Below are 12820 nucleotides of genomic sequence, written 5' to 3' on the forward strand. Positions count from 1 at the left end.
ATGCCGACTGACACCAGAATTCAACTTAGCCAACTTCAATAACTTAACCCTGTCAGACTGCCCATCTGACTATATACATACCAGTTCTTTAATTTGCAACTACTGCTTAAGTGTTTTCCATATTTTCTTATACACATGCTTTTTATACTGTGGATTTTTCGACCATAACAAAACTCTGAGATAGCAAGCTTCGAGATACACTTTTCCAGTTACCTGGCAATAAGCTGCTTGACAATAAGGCAATAAATCTGAGCTGAGATAGTCTTCACTATTTTACATTTCTTGATCCATCCTTGTCTAGACTTATTCTGCTTCTTTTATCTTTCTAGTTATATGAGCCAAAAGTATTTTTTTCTTTAAAATAATTTGAATTCACCAAAAGAGAGCAGAATAATCCAATTCCCAACCTTCAGTCAGATTCAGTCTTTCCCTTCCTTATGTTCTCATTATAGTTTCTTCACATATAGCATTTAGTAACCTATCATTAAACTTTTCTGTATACATTTCTTATTTTCTCAAGATGGAAGGTAAAGACTATATCTTCTTTAACTCTGGAGTACTGCTTTCCCTGATACTATGCTTCTGAAATAGTTATTGTAGGAAAAATTATACTATACTAAAATTGATTAAAAAGAATAAAGACCTGTGGCAGAAATGTGGTCCTTCAGTCAAAAGAAACTGAATTCTTCTATAATTGATAACATTGTATTTTAATTTTCCCACTGGCATAATAGGGATTAAATGGCCCTAAGGTATTAAAAGTATTAAAATGGTTAATGTAGAGTTTCACATTTTTAGTATATGTAGATTAATTGTACTGAAGATTGTGTATATGTAGCTTCATTTCTTCATGAAGTTTTCTGTCTAAATATGAGAAAAAGACTTCTATATTTCACATTAATAATCGATATGAGCAACATATTATTTGCTAGAAACAATTACCATGCATAGAAATAATTTACCAGTTTTTTACCTACCGAAATATATTGTAACTATTTCCATGTTGTCCATAATTTTAATTATCAGGAATACTTACTTCATTTCCTAATAAAAGTCACATTTATTGTAGAAATATTTATGGTTATGCCAAAATTTAGTATGATTTTTTGTCACAAATAAAACTAATTTTATCTTTTTAACTTTAAACAGTTTTTATTACAGAAAGGTTGTCACATAATTAACTATTTCTCTGCATTGTACACAATTATTTTTATTCCCCACAGTAAGACTGCTTCCTAACTTCCTATCTGATGTTGACAGGTACTAAATTTCTAGTTTTAACAGAATAGTAATAAAAATTCCTCAGTGATTTAGGTTGAAGGCAGTTCACTGGGACATGGCTCTTGCACTGTTACTGGGAATGTACAAATGTCTTTTTACTCTTTTGTCTTTCACATACGAAAAACAAGATAAATTATCTGTAGGCATGGGCAGTGGCAGCAGTAAACCATTATATGTTTTCCACTGAAACTAGTAACTGATGGTTATAGTTATTTCCTTATACAATAAGCCACCTTTTCTTCCTTCATTTCCTTCAACTGACTTCTCTGAAGTTATTGGTGAGGAACGCTGCCTTGAGCTTCCTTCACAACTCAGTAACAATGGTTAAGCACTATTTCAGAAATATAACATGCTACCTCCCATACCAACTCCCATTTCATCATTCTACCCATTAGAGGGTCCTTCTCTTTAGAACTTCCTGTGACTACATCTTCCGCTATAATTAACCAGGAGGCCTCTCCAGCATCATCCAATAAATTACTTCTTACAACCTTCATTGGATCTTTGATTCCTTTATCATCAAATTCACATAATCTACAAGTGTACTGCTGTAACCAACTCCTGAGGAGCTTTGCCTAATTTTCTCAGCTATCACTGATCCTTCAATATCTGAATTCTTAGTAATGGTCATTGCAGGAATTTTGAGTGTTCTTTTAATAATTTCCATATCAATTTTTGATCTGCTTTAGCTTGAGTTATTGAGTCCAAGGCTGGAATGCACTGAAGCAGAGCACAAACACCTTCCACAACAATGCGTTCCTCAACAGCAGCTCATGTAACACTGAGAGCACCTGTAACTCTTTTTATTCACTTCAACACCATCTGTCTCAACCAACTTTCAGCAAAATTACTCCACCTGAGTTCTGTCAGATGATAATTTCACTTTATCTTTTCACATTTACTGGTTGTAATATATAATAGCTCAATGATCTCTTAAATATGTTTTGCAGTTTGAACTTTGTCACCTTTTTCTTTCAAGAGCATGGCATCATCTTTGGTCACAATGACCTCCCCAACTTCTCCTAAGTCTAGAGGCTTAACAACTTCAAGATTTAGAGTCAATCCTTCTTTTTCAAACACGGCAATATCAGAATAATAGCTAAGATTTTAATATGCTTCTTTCTATTTAATATGCTTCTTGGTCACCAAAACCAAGAGCTTTAACTGCTATAACTTGAAGACCAACTTTTAGCCTACTCAAAACAAGTGTATCTAGACATTCTCCATCAACATCTTTAGGAATTATGATCAAGGGCTTACAGTGAGCATAGGCAAGTTAAGAGCAGCTATAATAAACTGAAAAGAAGAAATTTTCTTTCATTCAACAAAGCATAGGCATCTTGTAATTCACATTTCTGACATTTTGATGTATCAATACAGTATAGAGAAATATAACCTCAATAAAATTCATTCCCTCAGTAATTTCTAATTCATCATTAAATGTTTTTCCATTCTTTACTGTGATGACACTCTTTCTTCTAACCTTTTTTATTGCATCAGATATGATGTAGCATTTGTGTCCATTTGCAAAACTCCCAACAACGTGAGCAATTTCTTCAAGGGTTGCCACAGGTTTAGACTACCTCCCAAGTTCACCAATTACAACATCACCAGATACCATCACACATCTCCTGATTTTCACTAGATTAGCATCTTGGTTAATCTTCTAAAAGCCTTCTTTGGCAATAAAACTTGCCAGCACAGCAGCAGTAGCATATCATTCCCATCCTCTTCATTTATGCTGTTGGCAACATCTTAAACAAGTTTAGTGCTAATATTTTTGTATTTATCTTTTAAATCAGTGGATTTTGCAATGGTCACATCATCTCTTGTTATTTTGGGACTTCCCAAGCTCTGTTCAACAATCACTGCATTTCCCTTTGGCCCACAGTAACAGCTACAGCATCAGCTAAAAGGTGTACAGCGTGAAGCATTAAGAATAGAAATCTGCAACCAAGTTTACATATTTGGCATAAGCCTAAGTGTGATGAGAAGCCAGTGCCTTGGACATTGGTTTTATCTGGGGAAGGACTGTCAGTAATTGAAACATTTCTGCCAGGCAGCAGCAGGGCATCTGTGGTGAGTGAGGAAAAACTAAATTCCTTTCCCTTGTTATTCATTTAATCCTGAGGTAAACAAATTTAAATTTGAACACACTTGAATGGAATGCCTAAAGGGGTAAAATTCATCTCACATTTATGTTATAGAAACTATCATGCTCTTAGAACAGATACATTTGAACACAATTTTCTATTGAGTAAAACAGAATCAAAATTTGTAGTTGCAAATTAAGAACTCCTGAAGCCTACAAATAAAATGTGAAAGTTATATTTTGGGTATTATATCTGACTTATCAAGCAGTCAATTTTTTATCTACTCTAAGTTCTCTGAGAACTGAGTTGAAATTGACTTAATTTAAAAATAGAGCAAAGAGCCTTCTGCACATTCAAAACTTAAGACATAAACTCACTCAAATAAAATTTGTTAAATTCACTAATCAAAGAGTTCCTCAGGCCTTAACCCAGACTAATGCTTTTGAGTGACTGAGCAATATCCTTGTTCAACAGCCTTAAGAGAGCCTTTGCATTTTTTATCAAACAATATATTGCAATTAACAATTAATTTTGCTTCAATAAACTTTATTTCCCATGGTAGAAAAACATGTGATATGTTTTCAAACAAATGCTGTTAAGAAGTGTATTAATTTAAAAAGGTTTTGGAATGAGGGCATGGCCAAAATGGCAAAGTAGGGAGACCCAGAGCTCATTTCCTTCTATGGGCACATCAATATGACAACTATTTGCAGAGTGACTGTTGATGAGAAGGACTTGAAAACTAGCAGAAAACATTTTCCACAACTAAATTTATAAATAAAGAACCACAATGAGACAAGAAGGAAGGGCAGAGAAGTGCTATAGTCAAGATTCACATCCCTGGGTAGGAGACCCACAAATGGGAGGATAATCACAACTGCAGAGGTTCTCCCCAAGAAGCATGGGGTCCAAGGCTCCCTGCTGCAGGAACCTGAACCGGGAAGATGAGCCAGCAGAACATCTGGCTTTGAAGGCCACTGGGGCTTGTGTAAAGGCTTCTACAGAAGGCTGTAGAAAACAGAAACTTCAGACTTAAAGGGCTCAGGAAAAGTCTCACATGCTCCAAGACCCAGCACAGAAGAAGTAATTTAAAAGGACACTGGGTCAGACCCACCTGCTGATGTTGGAGAGCCTCCCAGAGAAGTAGGATGCAAAAGAGAACCCCTGGGACACAGATGCTGGTAGAAGCCATTTTGGGGAGCTTGTTCTACCAAGAGGACACTCATGCTGCCAAGTGCCACTATGGAGTTAGCAGTAGGGGCTTACCAACAAACCAGCCAGTCAGCTCCAGTCCTAGGACATTTTAGGTAAAGCAGCCATTCATGTGTGGGCCTAGTCCCTACCCACAAGCAGGCTGGCATCAGGACCCCAGAACCCAAAAAGCAGTGCTCCATGATGCAGCCCCATCTACCTGCAGGCTGCAGACAACTTGATGAAAGGACAGTTCCCGCTACCAGCATACTCACAGCAGTCAACTCTGTAACAGAAGGGCTCATGCAGCCCACATATGGAGCATCGCTTCAGCATAAAGCTCCTGTGACCAGACGGGAGCATGCTGGGGCCCACAGGATGTCTCCTGCATAAGGCTACTTCTCCAAGATCAAGAAACATAACTGACCTACCTAATCTGTAGAAATAAAAACAGGTATCAGGCAAATGAGGTGACTGAAGAACATTTTCACAAGGAACACAGTAAGACTCCTGAACAAGAGCTAAGTGAAGGTAGAGATAAGAAGTCTACCCGATAAGGAATTCAAGTTATTGATTATAAAGTTGCTCAGTGAGCTCAGGAGAAAAATGGATGAACACACTGAGTTTAACAAAGAGGTAGAAAGTATAAAAAAGAACCAAACAGAGCTGAAAACTACAAAAACTGAAATAAAAAAATGCACTGTAACAAATCAATAGCAGACTACATGATACAGAAGAGTAGATCAGCAAACTAGAAGACAGAGTAGTGGAAGTCACCTAAGCAGACTGAATTAATATCAAGTATCTTTTCAGATCACAAGAGTATGAGACCAGAAATCAACTACAAGAAAAAAAAAAAAACCTGCAAAAAGCACAAACCTGTGGAGGCTAAACAATATGCTACAATATGCTACTAAACAACCAATGGGTCACTGAAGAAATCAAAGAGGAAATGAAAAAAAAATGCTTGGAGACAAATGAAAATAAAAACACAATGATCCACAGTCTGTGGGATGCAACAAAAGCAGTTCCGAGAGGGAAGTGTATAGACATATGAGCTTGCCTCCGGAAACAAGAAAAATTTTCAACAACCTAACTATACACCTGAAGGAACTAGAAAATGAAGAATAATCAAAACCTAAAGTTAGTAGAAGGAAAGAAATAATAAAAATCAGAACAGAAGTAAATGAAATAGAGACTAAACAGGCAGTAGTAAAGATCAATGAAAGTAAGAGATGGTTCTTTGAAAAATGAACAAAATTGATAAACATTTGGCAGACTTATCATGATGAAAAGAGAGAGGGCCCAAAGAAATAAAATCAGAAATAAAATACAAAGGATTAGTTGAGATTACTACAATTATATGTCAATAAAATGAACAACCTGGCAGAAATGAGTAAGTCCCTAGAAACATAAAATCTCCCACATCTGAAATCAGAAAGAAATATGAACAGACCATTTACAAATAATGAAATTGAATCAGTAATAACAAACAAAAAAACAAACAGAAAAAACTCCCAACAAACAAAAGCCCAGGACTGAAAGGATCAGATACCTTTATAGTAAATTCTACCAAAAACACAAAGGAGAGTTAATACATAGCCTCCTAAAACCATTTCAAAAAAACTGAAGAGGAAGAAACACTTGCAAACTCATTTTACAAGGCCAGCATCACCCTAATCCCAAAACCAAACACACCACACACAGAAAAGAAAATTACAGACCAATATCACTGATTAATATAGATGCAAAATCCTCAAAAAAAATTAAGGAAGTCAAATTCAACAGTACAATAAAAGGATCATACACCATGACCAAGTAGGATTCATCCCAGGGACCCAAGGATGGCTCACTATTTGCAAATCAGTCAATGTGATACATCCCATAGACAAACTGAGGAATAAATACATTATGATCATCTCAATAGACACAGAAAAACTTTTGACAAAATTCAACATCCATTAACGATAAAAACTCAGCAAAGTGGCTATAGAGGGACTACAACTCAATACAGTAAAGGCCAAATACGGCAAGCCCACAGCTAACACCATACTCAATGATGAAAAGCTGAAAGCTTTTCCTCTAAGATCAGTAACAGGACGAGGATGCTCACTATTACTACTTTTATTCAACACAGTATTAGACATTTTAGTCACAGCAATCAGACTGGGGAAAAAAAAAGGAGACAAGGCTTCCAAAATGAAAATGAAGAAGTAAAACTGTTACCATTTGCCAATGACATGATACTATACATAAAAAAAATCTAAAGATGCTGCCAAAAAGCTATTAGAACTAAAACATAAATTCAGTAAAGTAGTAGGATAAAAAATTAATATATAAAAATCTGTTGCATTTCTTTGTACTAGTAACAAATGATCAGAAAACAAAATTAAGAAAACAGTCTCTTTTGCAATTGCAGCAAAAACAATAAATCTAAGAAGATAATGCACCTGTATTCAGAAAACTATAAAACATTCATGAAAGAAATTAAAGATAACATAAATAAATGGAAAGATGTACCCTGTTCATAGATTGGAACAATTAATGTTGTTAAAATGACCATACTACCCAAGGTAGTACACAAAGTCAATGAAATTCCTATCAAAATACAATGGCATTTTTCACAGAATTAGAACAAATAATTAAAAAATTTGTATGGAAACACAAAATACCTTGAATAACCAAAAAATTCTTGAGAAAGAGAAACAACGCTGGAGGTATTATGTTCCTTGATTCAAACCATACTATGAAGCCACAATAATCAAAGTAGCATGGAACACGAGAATTAATATATGTATGCATATGCATGAATGTGACATTGTGCTGTATACCAGAAACTGACATACTGTAACTGACTGTAATTCAATTTAAACAAACAAACAAACAAACAAAAAAACACTATGGTGTTGGCATACAAACAGACACATATCAAGGGAACAGAACAGAGAGCCCAGAAATAAATCCACAAGCATACGGTCAATTAATCTACAACACAGGAGACAAGGATATACCCTAGGGAAAAGAGATGACTTTAATAAATGGAGTTGGGAAAACTGGATAGTTACATACAAAAGAATCAAACTGGACTAGTTTCTCATATACATACAAAAATATACTTAAAATGGATTGAAGAGTTAAATGCAAGACCTGAGACCATAAAAAAATGTTCTAGAAGAATCATAGGTAGTAAGCTCTTTGACAGGGGTCTTAGCAACATTTTTTTAAATCTGTTTCCTCAGGCAAGAGAAACAAAAGCAAAAATCAAAAATGAGAATACATCAAACTAAAAATCTTCTGCATACAGAAAATACTATCAACAAAATGAAAAGGCTGCTGGCTGAATGGGACAAGATATCTGCAAATAATGCATCACATCTGATAAGGAGTAAATATCCAAAATACCCAAAGAACTCATACAATATCAAAAAAAAAAAAACCCAAAAAATTAAAAAAGGGACAGAGGACATTTTTCCAAAGAAGACATACAGGTGACCAACAGGAAGGTGAAAAAGAGGCTCAACATCACAACCAGCAGGGAAATGCAAACCTAAACAACAATGAGCTACCACCTCTGACGTGTCAGAATGGCTATTAGCAAAAAGAGAACAAGAAGCCTGGGCATGGTTGTAGAGAAAAGGGAATGTAAACACGTGCAGTCACTATGGAAAACAGATGCCTTAAGAAATTAAAAATACAACTATCATATGATCCAACCATTCCATTTGAGTATTTGAAGAAAACAAAAACATTAATTAGAAAAGATACATACATCCCTATTTTGTTGCAGCATTATTTACAAAAGCAAGATGTGAAAGCAATCCAACTACCCATCAACAGATAAATGGATAAAGAAGATGTGGTATATATCTACAATGAAATATGAGACATAAAAAGGAATGAAATCTTGACAACTGTGACAACATGGAAGGACCTAGAGGGTATTATACTAAGTGAAATAATTCAGACAGAGAAAGACAAATTCCATATGATTTCATTTATATGCGGAATCTGAAAAATAAAACAGAGGAACATATGTAACAGAAACACTCATAGATATTCACAGAGCTGGTGTTTGCCAGAGGTGAGGGTGGATGAGAGGATGAGCAAAATGGTGAGGGGGATTAAGAGGTACAAACTTCCAGTTACAAAAAAATGAGTCACAGGGATGCAGGGTACAGCATGGGGAATATGGTCAATAATACTTTAATATATTTGTACAGTGACAAATGGTAACTGGAGTTATCATAGTGATCATTTAGTAATGTGTAGAAATATCAAATCACTATGTGGTGCACCTGGAACTAACACAGTATTGCAGATCAATTATAGTTCAATTAAAAAATTAAAATAGTTTTATCTGCCCTATGCTATAGTAAAATCTATTTTCCTAATTAAGCATTGTGTAAATGTTTTGTTTTTTTCCAATAACTATCTAATGACATTAAAGTTTGTTTCCTAGAGCCCAAAGTGTCAAAATTTTACATGTGTATTTAAGTGTGTGTTTATGTATGTAAAGTATATGTACATATATATTTAATTACATCAAAGTACTTTTTCCATAATTTTAATTTTTGTTTTTTATTCCCAATCAAATTTAAGCATAATAGGAGGGCAGAAATTTTTGTTTTCCTTTTCTTGTTGTTCATTGCTGCCTCCCCAGTGCTTAGGTCCAACCGTTGCACATAAAATTTCAGTCAGAATATTTTTATAATGTGTAGATAAAATTTTACCCACTAATATCATCCTGTATCTGCCAACGTAGATAAGTAAATAAAAAAAATCTTGCCCCTCTACAATATGAAATTGATTTTTGCTGTAGGATGTCAAAAGTTAGTTAAAGTCTATGTACAGCCCTTCATTTAATGAGCCAGGAGAACCCTCAGCTTTTGCAGCAAACTAGTCAGCAATAGGAGAAATTCATCCAGATATTGAAATAAGCCCCCTGGAGTTGGTGGATATCTGGGATGTGGAGCATGAAATGGGTCCATAAGTGCGGAGGCCGGGAAGATGAACTCCATCCAAGTGACAATGTAGGAGAAAGAAGTTATAGGCAAGTTGAAAGCCCTGGGCTTCCCAGAGAACCTGGTGTTCCAGAACTACTTTGCTTGTGGAAAAACAAAAAGCAAAAAATAAAACAAAACCAACCAACCAGAGACACTGGCTGCAACTTCCTCCTGAATCAGAACTTTGACGAGGAATGATACTGGGAGGGAGGGCAGGCCACTCACAGCCCCCATCCTAAGCTCACTCCACAAATTGGAAAACAATCAGAAGTCTTAAAATAAAACTCCCCAACTTCCCACCCTCCTTAAGTGGCCTCATTCCCACCTTGGCTTGAGAGAACCCATGCCAGACAGCTGTCTCCTATCCCCTGTCCCAGCCCAGCCTCCTGGTAGGATTGGGCCTCTGTCCCATTTTCCTACATGCAGATGGAGAGATGGGTGCTTGCTTCCCCCTCCCTCAAAGAATCCCTGAGACTTCCCCACTCCTCTTCCAAGGCGAGGGGAACCTAGAGCCCCAAACTCTCATCTTGCATTGGAGTGACCCAATCTTTCCATCTGGGGTGAGTACTCGGAGGTCCATGCCCCCCTCCATTGTCTGGCATCGACTTTCAGCCCGCATCCCTTTGCTGGGGAGTGAAATGTCTGGTTTGTTTTGCCCGGGGAAGGGGTAAGATCAGAGCCGCTCTGAAAGTCAAGGCCACCACCTACCCCGGAATACAGCAGTGTCTCTAATAAAGGTTTCTAACTGAATAAAGTTTTAAAAGCCAAAAAATAAAAATAAAAGGCGAAGGAGCCAGCTCCCACAGAGCAGGGTGTCTGTACGCGAGCTAGGCCAGAAAGCGAGACTATTACCCTGAAGCCGCTCTTGAGAGAAAAGACTTAAGGAACAGGCAGCGATGGTCTCCTACCTTACAACTGCTAGGACGGACGTTCAGCCCCGGACATTCGGCCCCGAGGATGTTTCCCAGAGCACCTCCGGGTTGCCGCAGCCATGCACCTCTGCTGACTAGGGACAGCGGCCTCTGGAAGCCTCTGGAAGCCTCTGGAAGCCTCTGTTCCTGCCTCGGGCACTTCCGGCTCCCAAAAGGCGCGAGATTTGCAACCTGCACATGCGCAGTCCACTTCTTCGCCAGCTCTGGTGCAGCCTCTCGCTCTGCGGCCTGTGTGCCGCAGCCCTTCCCTCGCACCTGACTGGGCGTCCAGGCCAGGAGCTGCTGCGCTGTGAGTCTGAATGTGGAATTGTAGAGGGGATAAGGGGAAACAGTCGTCTTGGAGGATTAGTGTTTGCAAGATAGGAGGAGATTCTGGCACCGGGGGTCGGGTGGGGGTGGGGGCACGTAGGTGTTTTCTCGCCCCAGGATTTCCTCTGATCTCTCTGGATAACCAGTGAGTTTCTTTTGGGAGGAGTGTTCGGGGTGCAGCGACTTGGGCCTGATTCTGCCATTCTCTGAGCCGCCTCTGAAGCTCAGCACGCCCCAACCGATCCTTTTCCTGCCCCTCCATCAGGACCATAGGTGGCCTATCTAAACCACAGGTATTTGAATTACATGTCTTTTGATATACTAAAAATACTGTTATTGTTTTACCTCCTATGATTTTTTTTAACATCTATTTAATGAGTCATTTCCTGTGCCCTGGGTGAAAATTCAAGCAAGTATATGACTTTGATGTCATAAGAATGTGTCATTCAGGTATCTTATTGTAGCAAGCAGCTTAATTTTCTGATGGATCCTTTTGGATCCAATACTGAATCGCACGGGCTACTCATAGTCAATGATTACACACAGCAGGTGTACTAAAAAAGGGTAATTTATGCAAGATATAGGGCTCCTCTAATGGGCAATTTTACTCAAAGATTCTCAGTCAACCTGGAGAAAAGTTTCTTAAGAGAGGTTTGTGGTCTGAGATGCTTTCCTCTGTCTCCTTCAAGGAGACAGGCATATGGCTTGCTTCCAAGTCTGAAGGATCTCCTCTGGCTCCAAGCTCTTTTTCTTCATAGGAGATTGCCTATATATATATAAAAATAATAGTTTAATTTTTTAAATAAGAATAAATAATAATTTATATAACAATACATAATAATTATATATATAAATAAATACACATATATTTAAAATCTTGGTGTCTGCTTTTTTAAGTGCCCAGACTAACAGTGGCTTTTCTAAAAATTACAAACATAATCTCAGTTAAGAAGTTGGAATTTTGAGTACAAATTATTAATCTAAACTCTGAATTTGTTTTAATGGCAGGTCTCTCAACTAGCTCAAGCTTGCTGTCAATAGAAGCCTTTGTCGGAATGAGGGCTAATGGGTTGATTTTTGTCTCTTTGTATTGTGCTTCTCCTCTTCCTCCCTCCTTCTCCCAGTCTCTAATCTCATTAGCCAGTTTCTCTCCAGGAGACTTGGGAAAGAAGTAGAAGAGAATAGGAAAGGATTTCCCACTGGAAGCTAGCTTCTCACTCTGAGACAGAGGCATAAAGCTAACTTTGGGAAGAAGTCTTTCTTGGGCCATTTAAAGAGTCCCTTTTAGGCCCTTTTGTTCTATAATTTCTATGATCTAGGTAGATAAAATTTACCACAGTCTTTAGGAATTCTGGGTCACCCCAGTTCTTTTCTGCTAGAATTCCTCCATTATCTGATAGATTATACATCGTGATTATATGATTTATAAGAAATATGTATTTGGTCTTTATCTCTATTTGTGGCACAGAGCTCCTTAAAACCATAAGAATTTCCTAATAAGAGTAATAAAAGTGTCTTGATATTCATAACAAATCCCTTTCAACAACTCCTGAGTTTATGTTAATGGGGTGACTTTTGGAAAGCACCTAAGGATGCTAAGGGGCATCCTAAGGAAGGGGGCTGGTTGCTAGGGGAGCCAACCATATAATTAGGGGTTGGAACTTTCAGTCCACCCCCTGCGCTCTGAGGAGGAGAGACGGGCTGCAGATTTAACCAGTCACTAAGAGTCAATGATTTAATCAAGTATGCCTATGTAATAAAGTCCCCATAAGAACCCAAAATGTTAGGGTTCAGAGAGCTTCTGGATTGGTGACCATGTGGGGATGCTGGGAAAATGGTGCTCCCAGAGATCATGGAAGCTCTGTGCTCTTTCCCACATACCTTATCCTATGCATGTCTTGCATCTGGCTGTTCCTGAGTTATACCTTTTTTTTTTTTAATTAGTTTTATTGAAGTATAGTCAGTTTAGAATATTGTGTCAGTTTTTGGTGTACAGCACAATACTTCTGTC

At 37.6% G+C, this 12820-nt stretch overlaps 1 pseudogene; it reads right to left on the reverse strand.

Annotated features, from left to right (window-relative positions):
- Positions 1–2160: 2160 nt before the first annotated feature.
- Positions 2161–3331, reverse strand: LOC141573425 (60 kDa heat shock protein, mitochondrial pseudogene; annotated as a pseudogene).
- Between the last annotated feature and the right edge of the window lie 9489 nt (positions 3332–12820).

Source organism: Camelus bactrianus, chromosome 15, assembly GCF_048773025.1.
Source record: "Camelus bactrianus isolate YW-2024 breed Bactrian camel chromosome 15, ASM4877302v1, whole genome shotgun sequence".
NCBI classification, from domain to species: Eukaryota; Metazoa; Chordata; class Mammalia; order Artiodactyla; family Camelidae; genus Camelus; species Camelus bactrianus.